The 15103-nt window shown below is 46.2% G+C and overlaps 1 protein-coding gene across 1 annotated transcript in view; it reads left to right on the top strand.

Moving 5' to 3' along the window:
- Positions 1 to 15103, top strand: part of LOC137467733 (E3 ubiquitin-protein ligase NEDD4-like) — an 89711-nt gene that overhangs the window by 10047 nt on the left and 64561 nt on the right. The window lies entirely within an intron of this gene.

Raw genomic sequence — 15103 nt, 5'->3', positions numbered from 1 at the left:
CTTACCCAGAAGCTGCCTTCTCACTCTGTGTTCTTATTAGCATGGTAAAAAACATGTTGCATTTTTCTCCCCGGTGTTGAGGTTGAGATTTTATGTATCCCTGTTTTAGGGCCAGCTGCATCCCAAGGGTGGTGGCTGTGCCACTCTGGAACCCCAGAATGGGACAGGTGGTTGCAGACCCCCTTGTCCTGCGGGTGCTGTGCTGGGCATGTCTGACCAGGCTGGGAGCAAGGTCAGAGTTGTTTTTTCCAGGGATATCCTGCAGCTGTACTAGAGGTTGTGCCAAATCAAGTTGCAGTCAGGTTTTGGTTTTGTCTTAACTAGTTTCTGTTGTAGTTTGAAAGTCAAACATTGTAAAGCAGACTGTGTTAAATGGTTACGGGCTGGGTGTGGATTACCTGCCAGGTCATTTGTCACCGTCTTCCTGCATGCTCCTAATGCAAGATGCTGACAGAGCCCTTTGGAAGCTGTTGAAACCGTGGGCCCTTCACAACTGTTAGTGACAGGCCTCAAAGTCTGCAGAGTTAAGATGCTGGAGTTTGTAGCTAATGTGTTTTCAAGTCCTATGGTGACCTTCTCATATCATGTTCCTACCTGTGTCACTGTTTTTCCTTAGAATGTTGTCCAAAATTTGGCTTGGAACGAGTGCATATTTTAGAACATTTCAGTCACAGCTTTAGTCACTGTTTGATTGACATTGTTATTAAAGAAATGCCTCTTAACGCTGCTTGAATTGATTTAGCAAAACCCTGAGCGGTTTCTTCAGGCTGCTGACATAATGAGAATTTACCTTTAATCCCTTGTGCTGCTGTCATTTTATTTTGGGTCTGGTCAGTTCAGTTTTGAGCTACTTGTACCTGCATTTGTGTTTCTTCATTTCACTCCAGTGAGAGATGATCATCTGTAATTTGGTGCAGGCATCCATACCCTGGGCCAGTGCATGCCGCAGGCTCCCAGCAGCTCTCAAGTGTCTGTGCCCTACAGGGGGTGAAGTTGTTGTTTCGAATTCCCAAAACTTGGACCAGAAGTAGATGCTGTGGGAGAGGGAGGTCAGAGGTGAGCGCCGAAATGGCTGCTGCAGCCAGTACCTGGTGAGGGACATCACTTACTACTTGCCCCTTCTGGTCACCTCTGTGTGTTGGTCACCAGAACTACAGCATTTGGGAAGTGAAGTTGGGGTCCCCAGCCCGGTGTCACTGCAGGCTGGAGCACACGTATAGATAGCCTTTGATAAGGCTGGAATGTGCTACAGGAGCTCTGTGTGTCAGTGCTAACTGTTGCTGTGGAAACTGGCTGGTTTTGCTGGTTTAGCATCTCCTGATGTTCATTGGGAAGGTGAGGCAGTGCTGTAGCTGATCCCCCAGCCTGGAATCGCACACCGGCGCTGGTGGACACCAGGGTTGTCACGCAGGTGTTGCTGGATGTGTGACCTGGGGTAGCTGCCATCCGGAAGTTGAACAGGCTCTACTTGTGTCCTGGGGCTGGCGTGGCTCTCCAAGGCATGTCCTGCTGGCTTGTTTCTCGGGTGTTGGGCACTGGGGCTGCCATGGGGATAGGCTGACCCGAAGGGCTGGAGCACTGTCCCTGTCCTGGAGGCCAGAGCTGGCAGTACTCTGCCTCCCATAGCTGGCCTTTAGTCCAGACAGGTTGTATGGGGAAGACAGCTGGTCAGGAGGAGCGCATGTTGTGTGTGTTTGTGCTCCCTGTGAGTGTGCTATGTTTGAAAATCCAGGACCTCTGTGTGATAAAAGCTGTTTACAGCTCTTATTGGGGCTTCCTGAATTCCTCTTGCTCTGGCATTCACCTGCATCTTGTGTTTTCTGTGGGTATGGTTGGTGGTCTCGGTTCTGCTGCCCGTTGTCCTCTCACTTGTGTCCTGGGGGCTCAGTGCTAAACTCAAGAGTGAGCAGAGGCTGAAGGGCCAGCGTGGAGGTCTTTGCTGTGAGTGGCTCGAGCCCAGCAATGGGGGCAGTTCTTGACCTTTGGATTTCATCTCTGATCTCTAGTTGCAGTCTGTGCTCTCAGATAGAGATGGTACTCTCTGCAGTTTTCAGGGGACTTTTTAATGTTGTGTCAGTCCTTGGAGTGATGCCACTCAGACTGGAACATCCTTGCTGTTTCAATGACACTAAGGAGATTTTTCTTTCTGAGAAATCTCGAGTCTTGCAGACAGATGGAAAGACAGGATTGTGGGTAATTGAGACGGAGGACAACCTGCACTGTATGATCACCTCTGAAAACTTTTTCATGGAGAAACTCCCCTTCCCCCTCTCCTTCCTAATACTCCATAAATGCTTTCATTTCAGGAGTTACATGACAGCATAGGACATAGTACGTTGATTTACTGTTTTTTACAGTTTTCTGGCCTCACTTGTAGTTTTTAGGGAAGGCTGAATGAGGAAAGAAGATGTCCAGATCACTGTTGAGAGTTGGGAGTGTTGGAAGAGAGAGCACTTTGCTACTCTGGATACAGAAGTATTGGATATTCCTATCAGAAGATAGTACCAAATTACATAGTAGGCTTTGTGTGCCAGTGAAGGTGTATGCTGGGCTGGCCAGCACTCTCATTATTGAATAAAAATTACCCTTTTGCATTCAAGCACTGACTTGGTGAAGACTAATTGTGAGAATCTTTCATTATTCCAGTTTACTCCACTTTAGTGGTAGTTCTGGCCTGGCTGCTGTGGGGATGGACTGTGGGCAAGTTGGGAAGTGACTGAGCTGAAATGCTGCCTCTGAGACTGTCAAAACAAAACAGGATAAAGCTGTTGCAAAGAGTTGAAGGGACAGTAAATAATATTACTTTATTTCTCATTGCTGCCCTGCATCTTTGGCAGGTTACATGTTGTGTTGGGACCTCTTTCTGGTTTAGACGTGTTCCCATCTCTTGGTGGTTATTGGTTACATGGAGGAACTGGTACTTTTCCTCTAGTATCCCTCTGAGTTCCTTTGTTTGTCTGGGTATTGGAGTTTTGTGCTGGCTTTTTTTTCCCTCGTTATAAAACTGCTTGGGAAGAGAGAATATATCCCTCTGCGGGACACCTGTTCCCTAGTGTTGTTCCTTGGCAGGCTGTTTCTCAAGGCCAGTGACTTTCAGGCTGCTTCTTTCAAAGCAGGCTGTGATTTGTGCCACGCAAGTTGCTGCCTTTTCCTTGCCCAGGGCTGGAGCTGCTCCTGCTGTCTCTGTGGCCTGTGTTGGAAAGCAAGCTGGGATTCAGCAGGTATTAGCTAGTCCTGCGTGCCAGGCTGATTCCTTGGGTTAGGAGGCACTGCCAAGGCCCTGCAAGAGCATGCTCCGTGCTCGCTCATGTTCCTTGCAGAGCCTGGGATGAGGGGGGAGCTTAGCACACTTGGCAAACAGACTTTGCCTCAGTGGTGCCGTCTGTGTGTGCGGGGCTGGTTCTCTCTCTCGACACACTCTCCGAGCTGGGCGAATGCTGCTCTTTGTTGTCTGGGTGGCATTCAGCAGGGAATGGGAAGTTACCTGTATGCTATAGCAATTGTGTGAAGTTACCCAGATGCCACAGCATTTCCAGGAGGTTTGGTTTTTTTTTCCTTTTTGCACCAAACTTTTTGCTTGCTGAATAAATCTCAACATAGCCTCCCTGATTCATATTCTGGGTCTTGTGCTTTTACACAGACTAAGTCTTCACAAACCAAACTGCTGACCCCGGTGTGGTGGTTTGGTTTGATTTAGTTGCCCTCAGGGCATTGCTCTGCCTGGCAACTTCAGTTTTTTTGCTGGCCGCTTTAGCACTTTTCTTAGTGTCACAAGTTCCTTACCAGCATTTGTGTTTTCTGATCTTTGGAGCAGATTTTGCTGTGTTCAGTATAAGCAGCTGCAGTATGGGCTTGCATGCAGGACAAATACCATCACATGGAATGTGTTAGGTTGTATGTTGTTGTGGAGCCCCAGCCTATCTCCAGTGGTAGCCTGTTGAAGGAAGCAGTTGTGTGCCATTGCAGTTTGGGCTCTGCAGCTCCAAGCTGGTTTTCTCCCTTTGCTTTGTACAGCATGGTCGCCACTTAGCAGCAGATTTGGACTTTGTGTAGGTCATCTTGTTATTTCTGGAAGGGGATGTTTAAACCTGCCTGGAGGAAACTCAGTTTGTTCTTCAGACGTGTGTTAATTTGTGTGATCCCAAGAGCTTTTCACTGCTGTACTTCAGTCACTGTAATATGCGTTTGTGTTCCTGGAAGAAAAATCCTGTTCTTTATTCCCAAGGTTGTTGACTGAGCTCTCTTAAAATCCTTGTGGTGTCAGGAGCAACCAGCCCTGTGTGTACCTCATCATCTCTGCAGGTAGCAATGTGATCAGGGTCAGGAATAAGCAGGTAGAAGCAATAGTTTCTTTACACAGCCGGTTGCTGTGGAAGCCGATCCACTGCCTGTAACGTGCCTGAGGAATTCAGCATTTCTGTGCCCTCTGCTCCCTTCCTGTTCTGCCTCTTTGAGGAACGTGTATCTGTGCTTCCCCGGGACAAGGTCCTGCTCGGGGATGCTAATGACTGACCCTATTGCAGCGTTTCTGCAAAACATGGATTCTGAATGTGCCTTTTGTTTGGGGCATCGAGCCCCAGTTTGCATCCAGAATGCCTGGCAGGACACAAAGTGCAGCCTTTGTTTTAGATAATGGGTGGTGAATATTTTAATGAGTGTTTCTTAGTCTAGTCAGTGTCAAGGACCATTTTGGGAACAAGTGACTGAGCTAATCTCTGAGCTTGGTCCAGCAACAATCCATTTATTGATAGAATTTCACAAATTTTGAAGGATTTTCCCATAAACAATTAATACAACCAAAAAACAAAACAAACGGCCACTCCAAATCCAGCAACCAATGCAAGCAACACTCCAACCCTCCCTGAAATCCTTCCAAGCCTTCCACCATCAGTATATATGCAGAAATTACTGATACAAACCAAAAAAGCACCCAGTATCACTATCATTGTATTTGTTTTTCTTTAGTCTGTTCTTTTACAGTGTGTAAAAGACAAGCATATTCCATTAAAAGAAGAAAATGCCTTTAAATTAAGATAGTACCTACTCTTCTTCCTCTTCAAAAGCACCTTCAATGTATGTATGCATCGGAGAGAGCTTCTGCAGCTGAATTACTCAGTCTCCTGCATTGGGCATATTCTTGTTAATATTTTTTTTTTTTTCACTCAAATTATTTTTCACACGACCTTAAATTCTGTTCTCACCTTTGGCTGTTCATAACATATCCCTGTATGTCAGTGGATGCACTGGAGAAGAAGCGAAGAAGACTTCTACAGTGGGATTTGTCTTTCCAGCCAGGAGGGGCTGTGCTTGCCCCTGTTCAATTGCCAAAATCTAGTCAGCCTTAAGCCTGGATTAGTAAATGAAAAGTTTTCTCTGTGAGATACCAGTTCTCAGGTGGAAGAGCCTACTAGCCCTAGGCTATCCATTTATATGACAAATAAATACTCATAATGAGCAAAAAGAGTCAAAGCTTTGTCAAGGGCTGCTGTAAAGTGAGCAGGAAAGGAAGGGGGAGAAGGAGGTAGAACACGGAGTGCAAGTAGGTTGGAAACAGCAGGACTACAAGCAGGATCCAAAAGCCTGACAAAAGATGTTTCTGGTGGGAGCAGATCCCTTCCCCATTGACTTGGCCTTTTCACTGGTTTGAGTGGCTGTTTTCCCCCACCTAATCTGGGCAGAAGCTGTAATGGAGTGATTCTTTCCCCAGATGTGAAATTCCTGGGGAGCAAAGCCTTAGTGGACAAGAGGTGCTGCTAGAGGCTATGACTTGTTATTCCTTTAAAAAAATAAACTTGATCAAGATGAGGAAGAGAAGCCAAAGGAGTGAACTGCTGGAGTGACTGATAACACCACTCGTTGAAATGTTAATGTGCTTGGAAGAATTTTTTCACCAGGGGAGGTTGGAAACTCATACGGTAACATTAATTATTAACTGCAGCCAAGAGCTGGAAGATCTAATTTAATTTCTGGTTGGATAATAGGATGATTCATGCAACAAAACAAACTGTGTCAGAAAATGAAGTGTCTCTGGAAACTGACATTCCCAACTTCTGCTCTGAGCTAAAGCTACTGCAGGTAAGCTATTACAACAGCTAAAAAGTGAAAAGTACAGGCTGAATTCCCTGCAGATGTCAGGCTGTGATCCACAGGAATTAGGAGTTACTGCCTTCTCCAGTCTGAGCAAACCCACCTCCTTCAGCCTCTCTGCTTCTGCCCCCAGCACCCTTTGCCCATTGCGGCACAAGTAAATCCATTTTTCCAGCCTCTGTGGAACAGTAACGAGCACTGCCTCGCATCAGACACTGTTAAGAGAGGTGACTTGTGGGTTCTGGTGTCCCAAAGTAATTGCAATGTAACCAGCTCTTCCCTCTGGCAAACGCTTCTCCCAGCCTGGCGTGTCCCCGCTGGCTGTGTCTGTCTCACGGGATTCCTGAGCCTTGTGTCTTTCTGAGGCTGAAGAAGTTCAGAGGTGTTTCAGGTTTTAAGAGTGACACTGGCGTTTTCTTGTCAGTTGGCATCGTTTTCCTGCTCTCAAGGTTTTCCAGCAAAGCCTGTTTTAGCAGCTCCCTGTCTCATTTTTCTCCAGGTGAAACAGCCAGTGGTGCGGCTCTGGGCTGTGGGTGTGTGCCATGGATTCGATCCTGGAGTTATCTGGGTTAGAAAGGAGCCTCCAATCAGAGTTTATTGTTGGATTACGGTTTTATTGAATGTGTGTTTTGTCATTAAATAGTGCAGCCACTGATGGTTTATGGTCTGGAATCATTAAATATCTAACAAGAATATAGATTGTGGTTACATAAACATGTTGGTGTGATCCGTTGGCAACTGGCTGGGCTACTGGAGTGAATGCAGCTCAACTTCCCCTGTTTGAAACGGGAGCTTTGCGTGCTCTGCCACACCTTCCACTGGATCAGGTTGCTCCGAGCCCCGCCCAGCCTGGCCCCGAGTTGGGAATAGCATCAACCAGAGTAACTTCGCTGCTGAATTCGGGCGGGGAGTGGGTATGTCTGCTGCGCGCCGATGGAGGCTTCTGGATACGTCGGTGGATTTTTGTGGAGACCGATTGTCTAAAATACAGCGTCACACTGGATTTGTGTGCCATTTCACATAGGAAAAATGGAGATCATTGTATGAAGTGTAAGGCATAATTTTTCACTTTTTAAAAGTTTGAATGTTAAGGGCCTAGTGCATCTCATGAGATCAAAAAAACACCAGTTCAAGATTTTTTTTGTGTTTTTTTTGTTTTTTTTTTTTTTTTTTTTCATAATTAAGATATAAATGTATCAGAAGTTCATTTAGTGAAAGGTAAAAACCTTTGTGTTGTTCTGGAGCAGCTGCTTTGAAAGCAAGTCCTCCTGTCAGGTCCTTCTGTGGTTCCTTGCTGCAGGCTGCTAACTGGGAATTGAGACCCTTTCTTGATACTGGACAAGGTTGTCAGACATCCACTGGGGACATGGCTTTTTAGTGGTTCTCTTTTGCCTAGTAAGTTTTGAAGTGCTGCTGGAAAGTAATGGAACCGTGTGGGCCCTGACCTGAGGATAATGAGGGTTTGAAATGAAACCAACCTGCCTTGTTCTTTTGTCAGTGTCAGGGCCAGTGACCTGACACTGGCAAAATCCTACACAGAGAATCATCATTCCTTTGTTTTATGGTAGTTTGTGCAAATAACTACCATGTAGTTATTTACTTGTACTTGTTTAAATAAAACCTTGATGTTTTAATTGATCAGTTTGGTTTTTGTTTCCCCAGAGGGAAGGAAAAGAAGTTCTGTCAGATTCTAGAGGAATTTTCTGTTGAAATTCACAGTAAATGTTCAGTTTGGATGCAGATGGTCTTGGTGCTGGTCTGTCATGCAATATCAAGATTGGGTGTGGTTTTTGGGGTGTTTTTTTTTTTTTGTTTTGGGTTTTTTTTTTTTAACTTAAGTCCATTTAGGAGAGTCACTGTCAGGTCACAGACTGCTGCAAATGGCACCAGTTACTCCCAGTCAAAGCTTTGTTCAGGTTTTTAATAGCAACACGTACCAAAGGCTTTTCTTTTTCTCTGCTCCCACCAAAGATCAAACACTCTTCTTGTCTACTCCAGAGAAAAGCAGATCAAAGTTTCTTTTGGAAAGAGAATTTCCTAGACTGTAAATGCATGGCATGTAGAGATGATTGAGCAAATATACCCTCGTGCCCTTCGGGTGTTAGTGGGCATTGTGGTATCGGGTTTGGGTTGAAGGTTGGACGTGGTGATCTCGGAGGTCTCACCCAACTGTAATGATTCTGTGGTTGCTGCATGAGACACTGGATGAGTGTCAATGAGGTTGTGCAGAAAACAATGTTTTGCTTACATGAATTCTTTTAATGATATAAACAGGTCCGAAAGGTAAATAAGGATAAATAAGTTTTGTGCAGCAGGTCGATTAAATGGAAATTCTTTTACATCCTCTTCGGTATTTCCAAAGCTCACTGGTGGCCTGGTTCAACATGCTTGCTACAATTGTTTGAGTATACCTAACTGCATGGAGTTCAGTGGGTTTCTATAAAAATAGATCACAATTCACTTGGAACACTTAGTTTTTTAAAACATGTGGTAAAAATACCTTGTAAGCAGATTTTCAGGAGGGCAGAAGTGTGGTTTGAGCCTGTTTGTTAATGGTGTGCTTCCAGCACTGGGCTGGATGTCTGGACTCTTGGTCCTATGCACTGTCAGTGATGTGAGTGTGACTGTCACTGTCGCCTTTGATCCCCACGCACCACTCCTGGTGTCTGTCCTAGCTTGCTCATTCCAGCTTTGTGTGCTCTTCTCTGCTGGTTTGTCCCCATGGAAGAACAGCATTGTTATAATGTCCCTCTAAGACAAACCTGTGCCTTGATTAAAATCTACATGGTGTTTTTTCTGCTGAGTGTGCCATTCCAGCCAAGGAAAACAATAATATAATCCCTTTCTTTAGAGGTCTGAAATAGGACCCAAATCACTATTGTAAAACATTTACTATTTTTCTGTTGTGTGAGCTTATGAATACCATAGTTCTCCAACCTCTGCAGTTCTTTTAATGCTTACTGGTGTTTGCTTCATTTTATGATTCCTTCCACGTGAGAATCCTTGCTTGGCCAGGAGTGCTCTGGAGGACCAGGTATGCTCCATGAACTGACCAGTGCATTTCAGCCGGGAGGGTCTTTATGATCCAAACTGTACTGCCTTCTTTTCTCCAAAAGCTTTTAGGTTTATTGCTCTAATTTTCCGATCTGTGGAGAAAATAATGGGGTTTTTACAAATACATTGCATCCTGCAGCGAGGGTTGAGAACTCTGTGGGTAAGAAAAGGCGCAGTTTGATTTACTCTGGGATTTGGTGAGGAGTGTGATGAACACATGCAAGGACAAAGTTCTGAGCTGGGTTCCTAGGCTGTGTGTGGTGAAGCTGAAAGGAGATTTTAATGTCCCTTCTTGAGCCAGATGAGTTGCAACCAAGTGACCTTTTAAGTTTGTTTTCTGTGCTGAACTTGCGGAGGAGAGTGGAGATTTGGGTCATAGCCCTGGTGCGTGGTTTTGTTTGCATTGCACAACTGAGATTTTATCAAACACTGTTGACAAAATTGCCACTGACAATTTCAAGATTAGTAAGATATTGCAGGAATTATAGGGAGGCTTTCCACATTCTGTTGCTATGGCCTTCAGAAAGTCACTGTGATGTCCTTAGAGATTGAGCTGTTTCCTTGGGGTACTCTCAGCTGCCTTTCCTGAGGGTGATCGTGACAACCTGTCAGACAGGACACCCCACTTGGATTCTCCTTCTTGGGCTGCCCAGCATTGTTTGATGTTAGGGAGGTGCCAGTCAGAACAGGATAAGCCAATTTGGGAATACCCTCTGCAAGAGGGTGATGTGGAATTGCTTCCTAAAGCACTTTTTTTTCCACTCAGCCATATGTGGATTGGTTTAATCCACTAAATCAAGGTAGGAATCAGCTCAACTCTTCTGCCCTTGAACTTGGTTTCAGTTGCTGGGAGATTTAGGAGAAGCCTAACATGGTTACTAGGCTTGCTGTGGCCAACACTGGCCCTTAAGTAGGTGACACATACTTGATTTGGCTTTGGAACTGCAGATCCTAGTTGATTTTCCCCCCACAGATGGGGAGATTTAGCAGCGGTGTGTGTGTAGTTTTCATTCAGGAAGCCAGAAGTGCCACAGTTAAAACACTGAATTAAAGGTTTGTTGTCTTTTCCATTTGGATTTGTTTTGCCATCAAAACACTAACTTAAAGATCTGTTATCTTTTAGTATGTTATGTTTTGCAAACTTTCAGATATAATGAAACTAGAGATGAGGTGCTCAGTGGGTGAAACCAGATTCACAGAGTCTCGACGTGCCGGTAACATTCCAGTGGGATCTGGTTTCTCTCCTCGCAGTTAGTGGAAATTTACCTCGCTGGCGCCTATCGTGGGCTGGAATCAAAAATGTCTCTATGCAGAGAGTAGGGAAAAAAAGAGCCAAACTGAATCCAACCGACACTCCCCGCCGTGACTCAGGTGAGGTGAAGCTCTCTCCCGGTGAAACCCAAGCTCGCTGGCCTTTCCCCTCGTTGCCTTGGCGACGGTCATTTATTGCCGCCGTCGCTGAACCTCCGCGTGTGTGGGCGAGCAGCGGTGCCTGGGCGAGCAGCGGTGCCTGGGCGAGCAGCGGTGCCTGGGCGAGCAGCGGTGCCTGGGCGAGCAGCGGTGCCTGGGCGAGCAGCGGTGCCTGGGCGAGCAGCGGTGCCTGGCGGAGCTCTTGGCGCGGGGGTCCGCGGTAAGTGCAGCTCTCGGTGCCGGCGCGAAGGCTGTGGTGTGACTGCAGGGGGACACCTGGCATCCCACACGGGCTGCGTGCGGCTCAGAAAATAGGGGCGGAAACCTGCCCACCTCGGGGCGTTTGACTCGGGGACGGTTTTATATACCTTTGGAAAAACACGTTAAATGTTTGAGCTTCCTGGTCTGCGTGACAGCTGTTCAAATATTGGTTTGCATTGATCCAGCCGTTGTGCCTTTCACACTTGTCTGTTCATTTAAACGAGTCAGCCTTCTAATTTTATACCCCCATCGATTGTTATTTCAGGCTGTTCTCTTAATGCGTATGCTACATGTGTCATGGGATTGCCCGTCCTTTTGGAAGTTGACATCTGCAGCTTTCCTTCTTACACCGGGCTGGATTGCTGTGGCTTTCTTCTCTATGCATCCAGAACACACAGATGTGCATTGCAAAGTTTGTTCAGGTTGGTTTTACAGCACTTCTATGTCAGTGTAGCTGGTGCTGGCTGAGCTGTGTCATCTGGATCACCCTTTGAACAGGCAGCATTTCACCCTGGCTGTGGCAGAGAAAGCAGCTCAGGACACTGTGTTTGGCCCTCATTCTTCTGCTGTCACAGCTCTTCTCTAAACTCCCCAGCTCCAGGGTATTTTACTCATCCAAGGGGAGAACTTAATAAGTTTTCTTGATGTGAGTCCTTTAATGGGTCTTAGAAATTACTAGGCTTTCCAGAGCAACTGGAGAAAGTGAATGTGGTGTGTGTTTAACAAAGAACTAACAAAATGTGAATAATACAGATAAATATACATACGAAAGTCTCCTAAATCTGGAAATACATCTGTTTTCCTTCATATTTTCTGATGTGAACTGAGGTTTGTTCACTGTTGATGAAGTCTGGGTTTTGATCTATATTAGGCTTCCAGTTGCACAGCTTGGTTCCACCTAAATAAGCTGAGTGCTCTGAAATGGCACTGTGAACTGCGGCTAAGAGAGCAGAACCTGTGTAGAGGTTATCCTTCAGCAGAGAGGAGAACTCTGTAACCTTTGACATGTTTTGGGAAGGCAGGAATACATAAACGTCATGTTAATGATTGGACAAAGCAGAAGTCGGTGTGGACGTGAGGCGCAGTGGAGCTCAGCACTAATAGGTAACCAGGCCCTGCAGGGCAGGATGCTGCAGCAGCTGGGGAGGCCGTGTTTGGGGGCAGGACAGGAGCGTGGGCAGGGACAGCTGCCGGAATGTCCACAGGGAGCTGCCAAAATGCTCCCAGCCCCACCGCCATCCCCACCTGCACGCACAGCCTCACATTCCCAGCAGCCTGCCAATGGATTGAGTCACAGTGCTCAGGATGGCACTGCTTGGAATTCCCGCTTGTGCTCTGCACTGTAGGCACCAAACCCGAGCAAGGCGGGAATGGAACTGCAGCATCAGCTCTGGGGCTGCGCTGAGCACAGCCTGGCCTCTGGAAGCAGGAGCCACCCAGGGTAGGGAATGGCAGCACCTGGAGCTCCTTCCAGGCTCAGCATGCTCCAGACAAGGTTGAAATAGAATAGGAAAATGTCTCTGGGGGGTGATCTGAACTTCTCTTTCCAGCTATGCTTCAAAAAGCAGCTTAGGATATGTGCTTTGCAAAACACAGGGAATTCAGTGGAACACAAAAATTGCAGGCAGGTGTTCACTTCCTGCACAGAAGGTGAATGTAGTTTAATCTCATCAGCAGAGAAGTATTTCTTTCTGCTATGTAATTTCAGCTCTGGGCAGAACCAAAGATTCTTCCTTGGCAAATGGCAACTCAAGTGGCAAGTGACTTCTGAAGCCTTTTCTCCACTTAACTGTTCCCAGGTTGCCATTTCCTGCCTCCTGATCTCTGTGATGTTGCAAGGAGGAGAATTTGGCTGCTCATGGAAGGATGGGGTGGGATGATAAGCAGATGAGGGTGGGTGCTGGCCTCTTGGGTGCTGGAAGAGGGAAGGAGTATCCCAGGATCTGTCCTGTAGTGTGCAGTTGCCTCCACTGCTTGCTGACTCAAAGGGTATGGGATAGTCTTGCCAGAAGATGGGAGTGTGTGTTGGGAAATTGCTCTTTAAGAATTTGCTAGGTGATTGATCACTGATGAAAGTCTTTCAGTCAGGATACTTAACTGCTAGTAAACTGTGCTCTGCAGCTTTTGTGTGGATCAGGCTGTGGTGTGGACAGAGTGTATGCTCAGTAGTGTCAGTTCACGTGGGACCTGAAGCTGTTCAGCTGGGAGACCTCACGGTTGCACCATTGCTTCTGGCATCTCTTTCCTTTTTAAGATATGGCCAGGCTAATTAAGCAAGTGCCTTTTTAGAGTCCAGCAGGGTGTCCGTGGTCGGTCAGCCACGGGTGCTGGAGGAGGCCCCCATTCCCGTTCCCTCCCCAGGGAGCCTTGCTCCTGCCGTGCGTGTACCTGGTTCCCTGACTCGAGTCCCTCAGAGCTGTGCTGTGTCTCTGATCAGCCTTGTTACCCTGCTTTGCTCGCTCTTGTTTGTTTACTTGGAAATTAGGACTGCAGCTGCATGTTTATTATCCTTCAGCCTCACTGTCTGCCATGTCAGATCCCCACTTCTTCTTAATCCTCCCAGTCTGTCTCCTTAGCCTAGTCTCTCCTTGTGCTGGGGATCCCTTAATTATTTGGGGTTTGGATCCTGGGTCTTCTCACACAGAATTTTTCTGTGGTTAGTGACCTCTGTCATTGTGCCCTGGGTTTATAACAAAAACCAACCAAAATCCTAATTTTCTTGTAGAGTCTTTTCAGAGAGGGCTGGGTGGAAACCTGCATCAGGTAATTGGTACTCTGTGAGTCTCAGGCTGTGCCCAGCCAAGCAATCCTTTATCTGATTTTTTGGTGGACAATGAGGTGAGATCACCTCGCTGTTGCTGTAATAATTTAACTCCTTTTTTACCTAGACACAGCACACTTGGAAATGGAGGACGAAATTGCAATACAAGGAGTCAGCAAAAATTAGTACATATGGTAGACCTCATCACTAACTGAGGAGGTGGTTTAATTTTTTTTTTAACATTGCATATACATGTATACATATTTCATGCTTATGAAAATTGGAACAAGCATTTGCAAAAGCACTTGTTCTGATTGTTAAATTGGAATATTGAGGAGAGGCTGAGAAGCTCCTTGCAGGAGCTTCTGGGATCCTTAAAGTGGATGTGACCCTTCAGGTTTTTGAGAATCTGTTTAGACTCTGGAGCATCATCTTCTGTATCTTGCAAAACTCAATTAGAGATCATCCAGTAGCGGGACCTCCTCTTGCATTATTTTCTCTTTTAAAGCTGGTGGGGGGATTGCTTGTTTGTTTGTGTTTTTCTTTGGTTTCTTTTGAATCAGTTAATATGCAGAGGTGCCCTCAGTGCAGGAGGAAGATGCTGCTCTAGCAAAGTTGATGTTGGACTTTGCTAGAGGGAATTTGAGTTACACTGTTAATATAGAAACAACTATTGCAACTTCTCCTCTAGTTGTCTACTTGTTGTTCTCCTTCTACTTCAGTGAGGTTTGAACAGTCTCAGTTCTTGCTCAGTTCTTGCTTGGATTTTTCTGTGCTGTCTTCTCTTACTGAGGAATTATCTTGATCACAGTTTGCAAGTTTTGCAAGCCTTTTGTATATTAAAACTGCTCTAGAAAACCAGGCATACGGTACGTAGACAAAAACCTTTAATACCCACTAATGTGAGTCCATTGAATTGTTCTTTTTCACATGCTGTTTTGTTCGCCTCTCAGGTAAGCTTTGGGCTCTTTTGGGGAAAAAAATCCTGTTCCCTAATTAGAAAGTACCCTGCGGTGTTAAGTGCTGCTGGGGAGAATACCAAACACGAGGTTTACAGGAAGGATTTGTGTCTCAGGTGTTGTTTGCTGCAGCTCAGTTCCTCGGTCAGGACATGTGCCAGCGTGGAACTCGCCCTGCAGACAGGTTCAATGGTGCTGTTGTTTTCTCATCCCTGTCTGTGCCTCCTTGCAGAGGGGTGAGTTGGGCTGCCCAGGTATGGCTTTACTTTGGGGCTGGTCCTGACCTTCCTCACAGTTGGAAAAATCTGTGCCAAGACAGCTGACACAAAGCTGTGTCTGGCTTTCAGCTGCGTAAAGCAAACAGACCAGGAGAAACCTGTGGGAAAGTGTAATTGTTTTCTGAACAGGCTTCAAGGAACAGAGTCTCAAGTTACTGTAATTGAATCCAGTATCTTGCAGCTCTGGGAGGCTTATCAGAGGAGAGAAGGTATCACTGATATGGGGGACTGCAGAACCTGTTTCTGTAGAAGACTTTCCAGGTTTTATTTTGGTCGCCTCTTTGTGTTGCTCA

This window comes from Anomalospiza imberbis, unplaced genomic scaffold, assembly GCF_031753505.1.
Source record: "Anomalospiza imberbis isolate Cuckoo-Finch-1a 21T00152 unplaced genomic scaffold, ASM3175350v1 scaffold_77, whole genome shotgun sequence".
Classification (NCBI taxonomy): Eukaryota; Metazoa; Chordata; class Aves; order Passeriformes; family Viduidae; genus Anomalospiza; species Anomalospiza imberbis.
Note: the sequence above shows the minus strand (reverse complement) of the source record. Positions and strands in the feature narration are given on the sequence as shown.